At 35.5% G+C, this 15,680-nt stretch overlaps 1 protein-coding gene across 8 annotated transcripts in view; it reads right to left on the reverse strand.

The window, feature by feature from the left end:
* Positions 1-15,680, reverse strand: part of MGAT4C (MGAT4 family member C) — a 777,011-nt gene that overhangs the window by 412,532 nt on the left and 348,799 nt on the right. The gene's annotated exons all lie outside the window — the stretch shown is intronic.

Below are 15,680 nucleotides of genomic sequence, written 5' to 3' on the forward strand. Positions count from 1 at the left end.
TTGAGTACTAACGAAGTTAGAAATTTAGAAATCTAGAAATTTTTAGTGAAAGGTTTATAGGTCATTTTTCTTTTCTATTTTCTTTTGGTAGGGGAAGTGGAAAAGGCACAAGCAGAGATAGGAAAACAATGAGAGGTATTTGGCTGCAGTGCAGATTTTAACAGAGTGAGGTGAAAATAAACAAAATACTGATGGCAGAAACTAAACTCATTCTGAGAAGTGTGTTAAAAGTGATGGTTTAATTTTAAGTAAGAATAACTTTGTGACTATACACAACATTAAATATCCAGCATTTATGTGACTTTTATTTATTATGCATCCAATAGGTGGCATAAATATTGCCATAAAGGGAACAAAGACATGGAAGCCCCTTCAGAAGGCATTAAATATTGGATGACTTCACATAGTAACAAAACTGGCAGTAATTACCAATTATTAAATACTTAGCTTATCATCAAGCAAGATAATAATTTTTTCTTACAAGGATTACCTTCCTATAAACATCTTACAAAAAGCTTACTATTTATTCCATTTTTATAAATGAGTAATTTAGGCCCAGTTAAGCAATTTACCAAGCTGAGATTAGAAGCAAGCTTTGTTTCCACATTTCATACTCACTATGTATTTTCCCTTCAAGGAGAAAATGGAGTATAACTTCTGATTTTATGGAGAAGTTTTCTGTTTAATGGTGCATCTATTGAAGGCTTACTATAGCTACTAGGAACATTAGTTATTAAGAATATTAAAAACAAAACTAATTCAGTAGTTTAGGCATGAGCAGGTAAGGTCTGTTCTGCTGGTATGGTAATATTTCTAATGCAGACTTGGCAACTATTTCCTCTGTTTAACACTCTCATCAAGAATATTCTATTATAGTTAAAATAAATTAAGTGCTGCCCTGTATCATTTAATTATGATTTTTCACAAATAGAATGGGAAAGAGTGAAAACTGTCTTATTTAAGAGAAGCAGCCAATATGTCTAAGCTTTCTTTTGAAGCAATGTATATGGAGACATAGAAATAGGGAAAATAAAAGAAAATGATAGGGAATGGTAGTGGCACAAGGTAAGCCACTACTTAGGGAGTGTTGGTTTGGGTCATGGCTGCTCTTACACACCTGGAATGGCAGCAGATGATGGCCCAGGTATTTCAGGTTCTGTCATCCATGCGGGAGACCAGTATAGAGTTTCTGGCTCTGAGCTTTGGCCTGATGCAGCCCTGGTTATTGTGGCCATTTGGGGAGTGAACCAGCAATGGAGGATCTCATTTTTTGTCTCTCTGTCTCTCCTTCTTAAAAAATAGTATATCTGGGGGCCAGCAATGTGGCATAGTAGGTAAAGCTACCACCTGCAGTGCCAGCATCCCATTTGGGTGCTGGTTGGAATCCTGGCTGCTCCACTTCCTATCCAGCTTTCTGCTATGGCCTGGGAAAGCAGTAGAAGATGGCCCAAGTTCATGGGCTCCTGCACCCACATGGGAGACCCAGAAGAAGCTTCAGGCTCCTGGCTTCAGATTGGCCGAGCTCCAGCTATTGCAGTCACTTGAAGAATAAACCAGCGTAGGGAAGACCTTTTTTTCTCTCACTCTGCCTCTGTCTCTGTAACTATGCTTTTTAAATAAATAAATAAATCTTAAAAAAAATAGTGTACCCAAGGTGTACTCACTATTTGAAATAACACCAGAGAGACAATGGAGAGAAGATATGCAGATTTATGTGAAAAATGGTGTGTTGCGCTATTACTGAGCAGTACATAAAATCTTTTTCCATCATCTCAAAAGCATAAAAATGTGAACTCAAAATAAATATTGGACAGCTATGGTACCCACAAACATTAGATTGACTATACTTGGTGCTAATAGCGCATTTTTTTTCTTTATGTCCAATCTAGTAAATCTGTTTCCTAAAGTTATAAAATTTTCAGGGAGGAAAGAAGTATTTATAAATAAATACTAATAGATTTCTTCCAAACTGTTGTACATCACTGTAGGTACTCAAAGGACTAGAATATCTGTATACCAGCACATAGTTGCTTTTATTCCTAGTTTAAAATTTTAATTTATGACAGTTAAGCTAAATCACATAATTAGGGGCCAGTGCTGTGACACAGCAGATTAAGCCACTGCCTGCAGCACCACATCCCATATGGGCACCAGTTTGAGTCCAAGCTGTTCCACTTCTGATCCAGCTCCCTCTATGTACTGGGGAAAGAGCAGAGAACGGCCCAAGTCCTTGGGCCCCTGCACCCTGTGGGAGACCTGGATAAAGCTCATGGCTCCTGACTATGGCCATTTAGGGGATGACTTGAATCTCAGTTATGTCTTTTATATGTGTAACCTCAGGCAAGGGGTAACTGAGACATTTTCTCATTTTATCTTTAAAAACAGTATTGATATTTATCAATACCTCAAATTTCTTGAAAAATTAAGTGAATAATTTATACATAGCACTTAGAATATCATACCTGGTTGGGTTTTTTTTTTTTTTTGCATAAATATAGGATAGCCAATTGATTTTAATACTTGCAATATGGTTGGTTGCCCAATCTCTGGTGTGGACCAAAATCATTCTTTTTCATTTTAATCATCACTTTGCTGCTACCAAATCCAATGACTGAACTGACATTAGACACTTGTACACTGACCCTAAGAATATGTTTTCCAAAATCTGCCTTAGCATGTGAATGTGTTTGATTCTCAAAATAGCATTGTGTAGCAAGGTTTTTCTTATCTGCGCTGAATACCACTGCCACCTGTTCTGATATGGTGTATCTTGAAGCAGGAAGTACATAGGACTGGTTCATCAATATATCTTCACTGCTTAAAATGGTGCAGGGCCCAGAGTAATCATTTGATAAATATTCAGAGTAAATGAGAAACCTGCTTGCTTTTAGCATTTTAATGGTAACCATCATAAATAATTTTTTGTTTAAAATAGTTTAATCCAATTAATATACTTTTAACTATTATGATCTAAAGCTTGCTCATTTCTACTTCAATTTTCAATAATCTTATAGTTGTCAATGTATCATTTATCCCCTTCTGTCATTCTCCAATCTAAAATTCTAGTTTTTCTTGACAGCATAACAGCACTTATTAAACATATTCCTTTTACATCTCAAGAAAACTCATAAAAATTTGATTCATAGCATGGAAAAATTTATGGGGATTCATAAGTGGGTTTTATGTAGGAGGGAACTGTAGATCCTCCAACTATTATTATAACCTCTTACACCATGACTTTTAAATGTGGTATCCTAGATATTACTGTATGAATCAAAGACTAGAAATGGGTAGGCCTAGTGTAATTATTTTTCATGATTCATCTCTTTCTGTTGTGGCAACAATGACTAACATTCTGTAATCCTGGAGTATGTTCAAATATGTTCTTCATAATAATTTTAATCTGCATCACAATAAACATTATTCCTGTAAATTAGAAAATGCTAAGAATTAGATTCAGAGTACAAGGTTTCACTGATATTGGAACTTACATTGAAAACAAGTTGAAAAAATTCATCAATTTTTCTGAAATTTTCTTAGGTCTACCATTTCTTGGTTAGTCTCTCTTCAAAATTTTTGAATTTTGACATTTTGAATATAGCCTCTTTAATAATGCATATATTAGAATATTATTAACATTTCAGGTATGATAATATTTATTAATGCCAAAATAAATGAATAATTATGATGATTTTGTGCCAGCGCTGTGGCACAGCAGGTTAACGCCCTGGCCTGAAGCGCCAGCATGCTACAAGGGTGCCAGTTTGAGACCTGGCTGCTCCACTTCCTATCCAGCTCTCTGCTATGGAATAGGAAAGCAGTGGAAGATGGCCCAAGTCCTTGGGCCCCCGCGCCCGCGTGGGAGACCCAGAAGAAGCTCCTGGTTCCTGGCTTCAGATTGGCACAGCTCTGGACGTGTGGCCATTTGGGGAGTGAACCAGTGGATGCAAGACCTCTCTTTCTCTCTCTGTTTCTCCTCTCTCTGTGTAACTCTTTCAAATAAATAAATAAAACTTTAAAAAAAATAATTACGATGATTTCATTTAGTAGAACGTGAACTCCTTGAGGACATAGATTTTTTTTTTTTTTTTGACAGGCAGAGTGGATAGTGAGAGAGAGAGACAGAGAGAAAGGTCTTCCTTTTGCCGTTGGTTCACCCTCCAATGGCCGCCACGGCTGACGTGCTGCAGCCAGCGCACCGCGCTGATCCGAAGGCAGGAGCCAGGTGCTTCTCCTGGTCTCCCATGGGGTGCAGGGCCCAAGCACTTGGGCCATCCTCCACTGCACTCCCGGGCCACAGCAGAGAGCTGGCCTGGAAGAGAGGCAACCGGGACAGAATCCGGCGTCCCGACCAGGACTAGAACCCGGTGTGCTAGCGCCGCAAGGCGGAGGATTAGCCTATTGAGCCGCGGCGCCGGCTTTTTTCTGTTCTAATCAGTACTATTTCTTGAATGTCCAACAGCTTACATGAGAAATCATGATTAGATTAACCAAAACACCACACCCCAAAACCCAAATTCTTCATATGCATGTTATTTAATTCTCATAACAGAATAAAACAGGCCTCATCATCAAGTGAGGCTTAATAATTAAATTTTGTGCTCAAACTTACATACTAATTGGTACCTGAAAGAGCAAGAAATAAAGTCTTGGTTGTGAAAATATTTTTCCCTTGATAAATCTACTTGTTTTCTTTTATCCATTTGACTAACATTTAACAAAACAGTTAATAGTTTTTTGTAACTATTTTGTTAAATGTCAGTCAAATGGATATCCTTTTTGTATCAGAATATCCTTTCTGTATCAGAATAATCAAGTAACTAGCCATATCACCAGATATAAAATTATCTTCCTGTTTAATTTCAAGGGCTCTGGACTCAAAAACAAGACACATGTTTTTCGCTGTGTGTATAAATTTATAACCACTATTTCTTTTTCATATACTGCTCATCGTCATATACTGCAATGCTTCTTACCACTATATATATATATATATATATATATATATATATATATATTAGGGTAAGTCCCCTTCCCGGACCTACTGACATAGCTGTTGCCTTTTATGTATGTTTTTCAGAAGACTAATTTATATATTTGAAAGGACGAGTTAGAGAGAGGGAGAGACAGAGAGAGATCTTCATCCACTGGTTCACTCCCCAAATGACTATAGCAATGAAGGCTGGGCTACACTGACGCCAGGAGCCTAAAACTCCATTCTGGTCTCCCACGTGGTTGGGAAGGGCTGAAGCACTTGGGCCATCTTCTGCTGCTTTTCCTAGGCCAATAGCAGTGATCTGGATAAGAAGTGGAGCAGCCAGAACTTGAACCAGTGCTCACATGGGATGTCGGCATCACAGGCAGCAGCTTAATCTGCTGAGCTGAAATCATGGCCACTGTATACATTTAATCTATATATTTATCTGAAAGTCAGAGAGAGAGAACAAATGAGGGCAGAGGGTGAGGGAGGCAAGAAGGAATGAAGGGTGGGGAAGACACAGTGAGAGAGTGCTCTTCCATTCACTGATTCACTCCCGAACTGCCTACCAAGCATGGCCAGAGCTAGATAGAAGCTGAGAAGTCTTCAGAATGGCAAGAAACCAACTACTTGAGCTATCACCTATTGCCTCCTAGGGTATGTATTAGCAGGAGGTAGAAATTGGGAGCAGGAGAAGGCAATCAAATGCAGGCATATTGATATGGATACAGGCATCTTAACCACTAGGCCAAATGCTTATCCCTGTTCCCTTTAAGATGGTTGATTCTTAGTGCCAATTTCTACTCATTTCTTTTATTTTTAAAGATTTATTTTTATTTATTTGAAAGAGTTACAGAGAGAGAGAGAGATCTTCCATCTACTGGTCCATCTACCCCAAATCAGCCAGAGCTGTCTACTCATTTCTTTCTTTTTCTTTCTTTTTTTTATTTATTTGACAGAGCTAGACAGTGTGTCTACTCATTTCTGACTCATTAATTTATTCCATCTTCCTTCCCCTTCTCCTTCAAAAATATTTTGAAAATGAACATGTTAGCATTAACATCCACCTAGAGATAGCATTTCTCTTCTGTGTAGCTCCCTACAGCCTTCCCTAGTATGGCATATCATTCTTTACACATTCAACACTTGCAGAAACAGGAAATCTGATCTCGTTAAGTCTATTCATTCACTTGGCTAATCCATTTACATTGTTCATAATTAAATTCAGATAACCTGCCCTCGTGATATCCTTTCTGTTTCCAGCTATAGCCAGAATGTTCATACTATGTGCTCCTTCTCAATTTTAGGCTAACAATACTTGTATCACTGTTCTTCACTTGATCTTAGCCAAAAGGCCGAGAAGCGATTGTACCATTGTTCTTATTCATTAATATTTTTGTTTTATTTATTTACTTATTTATTTGAAAGGCAGAGTGACAGAGAGAGAAAGACAGAGACAAAGGAGAAAGATCTAGCATCTGCTGCTTCACTCCCCAAATGGTTGCAACAGCCAGGTTTGGACTCCTCCCAAACCAAAAGCCTAGAATTTCATACTAGCCTTCCCATATGGACAGCAGATCCCCAAGTACCTGGGCTGTCTTCTGCTGCCTTCTCAGGCACATTTGCAGAAAGCTGGATTTAAAACAGAGCAGCAAAGGGCTTGAGCCAGCCCTATGATAAGGATGTGAGAATCACCAGCAGAAGCTTAATCTGCTGTGCCCATGTGCCCAACGCTGGCCTCTTCAGTACTTTTTTTTTGGCAGTAAACTATAAAAGGAACTAAGCTTTTTCCAAGGAATACACAGATACATGGGATGCAGTGGCAAGCAAAACAGATGGCTAGATTTCCAGTCTTCACAGTCTCAGAGTCTAGTTGGGAAGAGCATTGTATTTGCTTGCGTCTTTCCACTAGTCAGTGAACTCCTGAGAGAAAATGGTCTTCCTTCTATTCCTCCAATCCTAGGCACTGTAATATAACAGACAGTAAGTGCTCACTGATAAATGAGCACACTCTGACCTGTATGGAAGTCTGTTCACTTCAGGACTTCATAATCACAGTGAGACACATTTTAGTTTGAAAGATCACTCTAGGTGCAGGTTGCACAACAGATTGTATACATAATTTGTTTCCTTTCCCATTACATTCTTTCTGCTTATTTCAAACATTGTTCCATGTCTTGACAAAAGATAAAAAATAATTTTCTTAAATGGAAGCAATATTTTGAAATAGTATTTTTGAAGGAAAAATGACTAGAGAATATAGCTGATAATGATAAAGGATATCTGGAAAATATTACAAAAGATTGAACTTTTTTGTATATCCAAAGTATTATGGAAAGTATCTCCTCTGTTTAATTTGTTAACTATAATAGTATAATTAGATTAATGCAATGCTAAATTCAGTTATTATGTTTGCATAGCTACCTAATAAAACATCTCACTATAAATATTTTTCTCTCACAAGCTGTTACAAGATGAATAAACTTTTAAGCAAGTTGCATGTATTTAATTTAGCATATTTATTCCTTATTTTATATAAATTGACTTAAATATTGGCATAATTTTATGAATAGTACATATCTAATGTCAACATTTCAGACACTTTAATGAGTTCCTCTCCCTTCTAACAGATTCCTTCCAAATACAAAATGTAAATAGTTATCTGAATTAATACCTTTATATCTTCATGAATTTCCAAGTGGTCTTGAGCCCGCAGCAATGAAAATTTTACTGCCTACTTACTTACTAGTTCTAATTCCCTAGAGATAATGATTATGTACCTCCTGATTTTCAGATTCACATGCATTAATATTCAAGCCACCCTCCTTTCTTACCATTGCTATATAAATATAGATATGATTATGTGTATATTTCATATATATCTATGCTAACAGTAGCATTATACAATTAAAAATATAACATTTCTAAAAACATTATTGACATCTTCTGTTTGAGAGATTATGAACATACTTAAGATTATATATTTATATGCCTATATTGTATTACTTATATTTATGAATAAATTTGCTACAAAGAACCATTGAGGGAGGAAGCGTGTTAAAATCTATTTAACCAATGTTCAATGACATTATTTACAAATGTTGTCAATGCTTATCTAAAATGTGCAATAAAATGAGCAAATATTAAGTTAATGGACTCAATAACAAGCCCATTATAACTGGAGTTGTGGTGTGACTTCTGTATCCCTAAAATTATAACTGAGCAGCAGAAGGGGAAAAAAGTAGATCATCCATTACATTGAACAGTTAATGATATTTTATTGCATTATTTATCAAATACTGTGGATGTTATTTGTAGCTGCAAGCTTGACCTTACCTAATCATAATTTGATAAATGTGTATATTGCAAAGACTCTATGACAAAATGTCCCATTGTTTTACAAAGTCAAGACATGAGCTGGTATTGTGAAATTCAGTAAGAGTGTAGTTTCAAGATATTAATGTTTAGACACTTATACACAAGACAGAATAGATGTTTATAATTCACACACTGCTGCTGAAATTTCTTTCTCCTCCAGTAACATAAATATTCAAGCCATTTATCTTAAATGATTCCTGCAAAGCTGTTTTATACATGCAGTAGGATGACTGTAATGATAATATATTATTAATATATTAAGGCTCTCATTCTATCAGGAAATGTGCAAAATCAGAAGCTTTTCATAATGTTATTTAGAAGACTGTATTTAATAGAATTTGAAATATATATCTGGGAAAGAAAATATGAATGCAATGAAGAAACCAATACCTACTGTATATTTTTAAATATTATTACCCCTCTAGGAAAGAAAATACAATGTGATTTCCAAGATGAGAATTACTTAATTTTATACATATATATATATAAATATATGGCAAGAGATGCTATTTCCTTAAGACTTCTTTTCATATGTAAACTAGAACTGATAGCAATGAGGAACGTTTTGAAACAATAATATAACCTTTAAAGCAGTTGTTGGGTATCAATTCCTGCAACTGGCTTTCCACGTGGGTCAACTAAATTTATCAGAAAAGACTTTAATTAAAATTCAGTAAGAACTGCCTCCAAATTAAGAGCTCTTTCTTCTGAAGCATATTGCCTGTCAGAGAAACTTGAAAATTAATAAAGTCCTTGGCTTTATTCCTAAGCATAGATTTATTTTTCCCTCTAGTAAATGAAGAGAACTTTTAAATTAGAAGGTGAAGCTCATTGAAGCTACTGAGTCTAAGTATCAAATAGTTATTTTTCACAACTAGTTATATCTAATTATTAAGAAGATTGCCCATCAAATTATTACCACCAAAATTTCATACCACTTCCAAATGAATAGCGTCTGCAGTGAACTGGTATTTAGGGAATAATAATTCTGTTCTCCCTCTCAGGGTGAGGTATACATCACTGTAACAATGCATTGGTTGTGGGCATTTGACTTGGGTTAGTCATATGAAAGAACACAAGAGTGTTGAAGTCTTAAATGTACTGGTACAATTATTTGGATAGTGTGATCCTAAGATCTTTGAGAGAACCTGGACACTTTAAACAGTTTTCTGTTCAGCCTGGTTCAAGTCTGAAATTCGTGAAGCAGACCTGAACCACCCGAACCCAACCAAATGTCCTGGACCAAGTCCAGCTGGACCACAGCTCTCAGTGGAGCCACCAACTTGATTCTAGTAGAGTTCAGCAGAGCCACAGTGGATGCACAGATCTGTGAGTTTTGTTGTTAAGTTATGGAGTTTAAGATGTTTTGCTGGCATTATTGTTTTATGGTCCACAAATACACATCCTGGAGTACTACTGTTGAGAAACTATTATATTTTGTTATATACTAGTTAAGAAACAAATTTCATCTGATTTAGTTTACAGACATTATTCATATTTTACAGATCTAACATTTTGCATTTTATAGGTGGATAGAGTCATTAGAGTCAAATCTGAGCAACTTTTTTTTAACAAAATAATTAACAAAAATAATTCATATATTTAAAAATAATTTCACATTTCTAAATAAGTCAATAAAATTTGTGTTAATCAATTCAATCTGCAAAAGACAATACAAGAACAATGTTTGGAATTGCAGTTTCAATCCAAAACTTGAAACACTGCTTAATAAAGTCTTCCAAAACAATTTAGTGACCCGTATTCAGGTCTTTTTCTTTATCACAGTATCTGATAACACCTGATATAAACTTTTATATACCCATGAGGTATATAAATTTTTTTTTAATTGAGTGCAATATAAGAAATCATGCAATCCAAAACCTCATTTCAGAGATAAAATTGAAATTTGGAGAGATGACACAATTTTCTCAATAAATCACAACTGGCAAACTGAAATTGGTACTAAAGTACTTTCATCTATATTAAAAGTAAAAAGGAGAATATATATAAGAAAAAATGACATAGTAACCAAATCATTAATTCATTTCCTTCCAGAGACATGGTAGACTCTGTTGATCACTCACTCTCAGTCAGTCCCTACTTTTTCATCATAAATCAAAAATGAATTTATTCTCTTAGTCATACCCAGTCCTGGTGGATGTTCTAATCTCTTACCCTCAACAGGTAGCAGTACATTTTCTCCATGATGTGTGAAGAGTGACAATGGTTATTATGATTCAGTGCCTATCAATCACAAAGCCAAACAACTGCCTCATCCCGAAAACGAGTGCTAGCAATTGGAAACCCTGACTTAACTGATAGTGGACTTGCCCTACTTTGCTAGGAACTAGCTTAGTGAAAGGCATCTTATCCAATTCAGACAAATGAAACAAAATCTGTTATGGACTTCAGTGATTCTCTTATTGCTCTAAGGAAGGAGGCCTATGAAGAAAGCTCATTTTGGCATTGGCACCCTTCCTAATTATTTGATGCACTCTCCTCACAGAACATGGTAGTGGACACTGAGGAACCCACCCTATGATGATGAGAGTAGCATAATAAAGAAAGTAACAGAAAGGCAGAGAAGCATGAGTGGGTTACTGAGAATGCATCTCTCTCTCCATTATTCTCAATTAATAAGCAAAACAGGGCCCAGGTGTTGTGGCATAGTAGGCTAAGCCCCTGCCTGTGGTGCTGGCATCTCATATGGGTGCCAGTTCTTGTCCTAGTTGCACCTCTTCTGATGTAGCTCTCTGCTAATGGCCTGGGAAAGCAGTGCAAGATGGCCCAAGTGCTTGGGGCCCTGCACTAACATGGGTAACCCAGAGGAAGTTCCTGGATCCTGGCTTCCGATAGTCTCAGCTCTGGCTGTTGCGGTCATTTGGGGGAGTGAACCAGCGAATGGAAGACCTTTCTCTGTGTTTCTCCTCTCTCTGTAATTCTACCTCTCAAATAAATAAATAAAATCTTTTTTAAAAAGGCAACACAAACCATAAAGATTAAATACTGCCCTACAGGCTTTCTTTTCAAACAAGCTGACTGAATATAATAAATATCTTGTATAAATTAGGTAGTTGGAAATAAGAAATGTGAATATTGTGGGCTATAATTAAGCTGCTCTAAAGTCAATCCTGGTTTTAAAGAGGCTGCATGTTTCATTGATATTAACCCATTGAATATTTTCATTGCTTTCAAATTTTATTGAAAATAGGTTGCTATGTCACTTTTGAGGAATGCTACATGCATAGAGAAAATATAATCTTTCTCAAAAATGATATTTCAGGAATACATTCATGAATTTCCTCTACTTCACATTTGTCAGTGCCCTTTGGCCTAGAAACTACATACCTAAGAAAAAGAAACCTGTGGTCTTTGAATGAAAAATAGGGACATCAGATTATTTAACAAAGTTTTAAGATTAAAAAAGCATAATATAATAAATACAGCTTTCAGGAAGCAGTCTACTAATTTAGATAACAAAGATTTGTGATGTCAGTTCTAACCAGCTTCTTTTCCATGTAGTGGAAAATATTGCTAAATTTAGAGCTGAAAAGAAAAGATCATTCTTTGCATTGTAAAAAGGTTTGGCTTATTAAAATATTTTATTACTATAATGCTGTTCATAGTTACTTATACTTTCAATCTATGTAAGCATCTACATGGAGAGGATGTTTTAATAACTAAACCAATGCACATTCAATGCATTTGAACTCATGCTTTTAAATCAGCATTGAAAAACAGAAACTATACTATGCATTTAAGAACTGTGTATCAACCAACAAGTAAGGGAGAATTGAGCTGAATTATTAAGGCTTAGATTACACATTCCAAAATTGTATTCAAGGAAAATTCCAATAAAATCTGTGCTTTGTTATGCATAGTCAACCAGTGTAGGTTTTTGATGTGTGGCACTGAGCTTTTATATTTTAAAAGTGCAGTGGCCTTTTAGATTTACAATTCAGTGCACAGTTACTATAATACCATAATAATTCATTGATATTCTTTCTCTTGAATGCTATGACACAGTTTTAAGGCAAATGTCTTTCCAACACAGATCCATATGTTTTTTTGTATTTGTTGGCAATGATCTATTATATGGTTGGGGAATGATAACAATATGTCTCAGAACTTCACAGTGATAATTAAATTAATATTATGTGTTAACAAAAATGCTGTAGAATAAGTAGATATATAGTCTAATAATACATTGTAAATGGGATTTTATTTAATTAGCATAATTCTTTTTGCTGGTTTACTTTTGTCTACCTTTTGTAAAGATTTATTTATTTGAAAGGCAGAGTTTTCAGGGAGTGAGAGAGAGGTTGGGGGTAGGGAGCTAGAGGGAGGTTGATTGATTCCATCCCCTGGTTCATTCCCCAATGGCTGCAACAGCTGGGACCAGGATTGGTGGGAGCTAGCACTTTCATCTGGGTCTCCCATGCAGGAACAGGGGCTTTTTAGCTCTGGGACCATCTTCTGCTGCTTTTGCAACTGCATTATCAGGGAGCTGAATTGGAAATGAAGAGACATGAAACAAATCAGTGCCCTTGTGGGATTCTGGCATCACAGGTTGAGGCTTAACCTGCTACACACATTGGCCTCCACATTTAAGGTGTTTTTTAAACATCATTGTGTAGTTATTTTTTTCTTCTAGTTTTGCATCTATACAACTTCTCCTTGAGATAATAACTATTATTTAACAATGATATTTTGGATTCTGTAAAGACTTAATAAGGAAAAATAAAGAGGTGTAAGTCTTTATATTCAACTATGATGAATACATAGTAAATTCATCTGAGCATGTTTAAAGTACTGACATGCAGGGGCCAGCAGAGTAGAGTTTCAGACTCCTATCGTCAGCCTGACCCAACCCCAGCTGTTGTGGCCATTTGGAGAGTAAAGCAGCAGATGGAAGACTGATATACATTTCTCTCTCTCTCCCTTAGCATATAGTTCATTTTAATATATGAGGAGGTCTTCATGCATGCCTACAAATTTTTCACCAAAATAAACTTATTTCTTCAAATTGTATTTATTTACTTTTATTTAACTGAAGAATGGGAGAAATGGAGAGAAAGAGAGAGACAGAGAGGGAGAGAGGAGAAGGAGAGAGAGAAAGAGAGAGAGAATCTTCCATTTACTGGTTCAATTTCCAAATGCCTGCGACAGGCCAGGCTATGTGACACTGAAGTCAGGAACAGGAAACTCAATCTGGGTCTCCACATGGGAGCCAGGGACCCAATTATGTGAGCGGCTACATCCCAGGTTGCACTTCAGCAGGGCTCTAACTAGGTACTTGCATATGAGATGCAGGTGTCCTAAGCAATGGTTTAACTGCTATGCCAAACCCAAACCCCTAAAATATGTTTTTGTGTCATTTTAAGACTCTTCAATTGACTGCAGATGATGATTTTCTTTTATGCTTCCTTCTAAAAGTTTTATATTACATTTTATATTTATATGTGTTATATTTTAAGTTACTTTTGGTATATGGGGAAAGCTTTGGATTGCAATTCATTTTTTTGCATGCTTATCCATTGTTCTAATACTATTTAAAATTTATGAAAAATAATTGTACATATTTATGGGCTACAGTGTGATATTTCAGTGTGTATATATATATAAATATATATATATATAACATATATTGATCAAAACAGGGTAACGCACAATTTCCTCTCTTTTACATAACTTAGATTGGAATGTTCGTACAACATATGCTAGGTTAGTGTGAACTATACTCCCTCCACTATGCTGCATAATACTAGGAACTCATTCCTTTGATCTTACTCTGATTTTGTACCCATTGTCCAATTCCCTCAATCCCTTTCACCCTTCCCAGCTTCTGGTCATAAACATTCTGTGTTCAGATTGAGGTATGCAATGGGTACTGGCTGATTTAGTAGGCTGACATTCAAATATTATTTTATAATGATTATGAAGAAGCTAAAAGATGATTTCCTAAAGTATGTTGAAAAATCAGATTACTGGTGGAATCTATTTAATTTTAAATTGCAAACTTTACTAAAATAAAAAAGAATTGTGATCTGTTGAGTATCTTTTTTCTAGCTGATTCTGAACTAGGAAGTACATGTATGAATATTATCACTATTATCAGATTCTCATTAACACCATGAGTTTAGGTATTAATGACTAACATGTTTTACGGCAAAGCTGAAGCAATAGTGAGTTCCTATAGGCCATGAGTTTCAAATGTAAATTCAACACTTCTTGATTTGATGTCCATGTTATTTCTGCTGAACCATTACTGTTATGGCATCTTTATGTAAAACAGCAATCTGTTTTACTAAGTTATCAGTAACACCTGTTAAATGCACAGGAAGACTTGCCTTCCACAGTTCCACCTATTGACATTGATGGTTATTATTTCCCCTAACCTGCTCTGGGAAAAATATTTTTCCAGTGACTGAGGTTTTAAAAAAAATCAAGAAATGGTTGTTAAGCATCTAATGCCAATGGAAATTCCTGGAACTATTGCTGTAACACATCTGTAATGAGGGGAAAACATGCAGATTGTCTGTTAGAGGCTTCTATTTATTAACAGAAAGCAAATAATCTAATCCAATTTTTGCTAGGTCAGAGGTACTGTACCCAGTAGAGTCACAGAAATCTCGACCAGAAAGAAGTTGCAACTTTATATGATGGAACTATGGTCATGATATTTCATTTCATTCGAACAGACTGCTGTTTTAAATAAAGATGTTCTTTTTCTGATTTTTTTTTAATTCAGTTACTGTAGTGTTCCCTTGGATCATCTGAGATTTTGAACTTCATAGACTTTTAGAACCAGGACTAAGCATTATAAGTAATATTTAAATATTACTTAGGATTTATAATTTGGAAGACAGTAAAAAAAATTAGACTCTCTTAAGTCATATTTGTTTTCGATATTCTAAAGTATCTTTCTCATTTCAGTAAAACAATCAGTTTGACTCACAATTGGGAGAAATTTCTATAATTGGTTGATATTAAAGCAATCATATAGGAAGGATAGATATTAAACAAAATATATTAAAAACATTACTAGCCAGGAGGATTTGTGACAATCACACATTTAAGCAATGGGATACTCTTAATATCTTTGATAATAGAAGAACTGGGATTATGTATATGAGAAAATAAGAGAACCAAATATTCTGAGAGAGAATAATGAAGACTTTACCTTAAAACTTAATACTTTTATGAACTTGGTACAAAAGAAGTCTAAATTAATGAATGCACATTTGCTGTAGTAGGCTGAAAAATGGTCCCCAAATATATTAGGCCCTAATCCTCATACCTGTAAATATTACCATTTAAGAGT

The sequence above is a fragment of the Oryctolagus cuniculus genome, chromosome 11 (genome assembly GCF_964237555.1).
Source record: "Oryctolagus cuniculus chromosome 11, mOryCun1.1, whole genome shotgun sequence".
Taxonomy (NCBI): Eukaryota; Metazoa; Chordata; class Mammalia; order Lagomorpha; family Leporidae; genus Oryctolagus; species Oryctolagus cuniculus.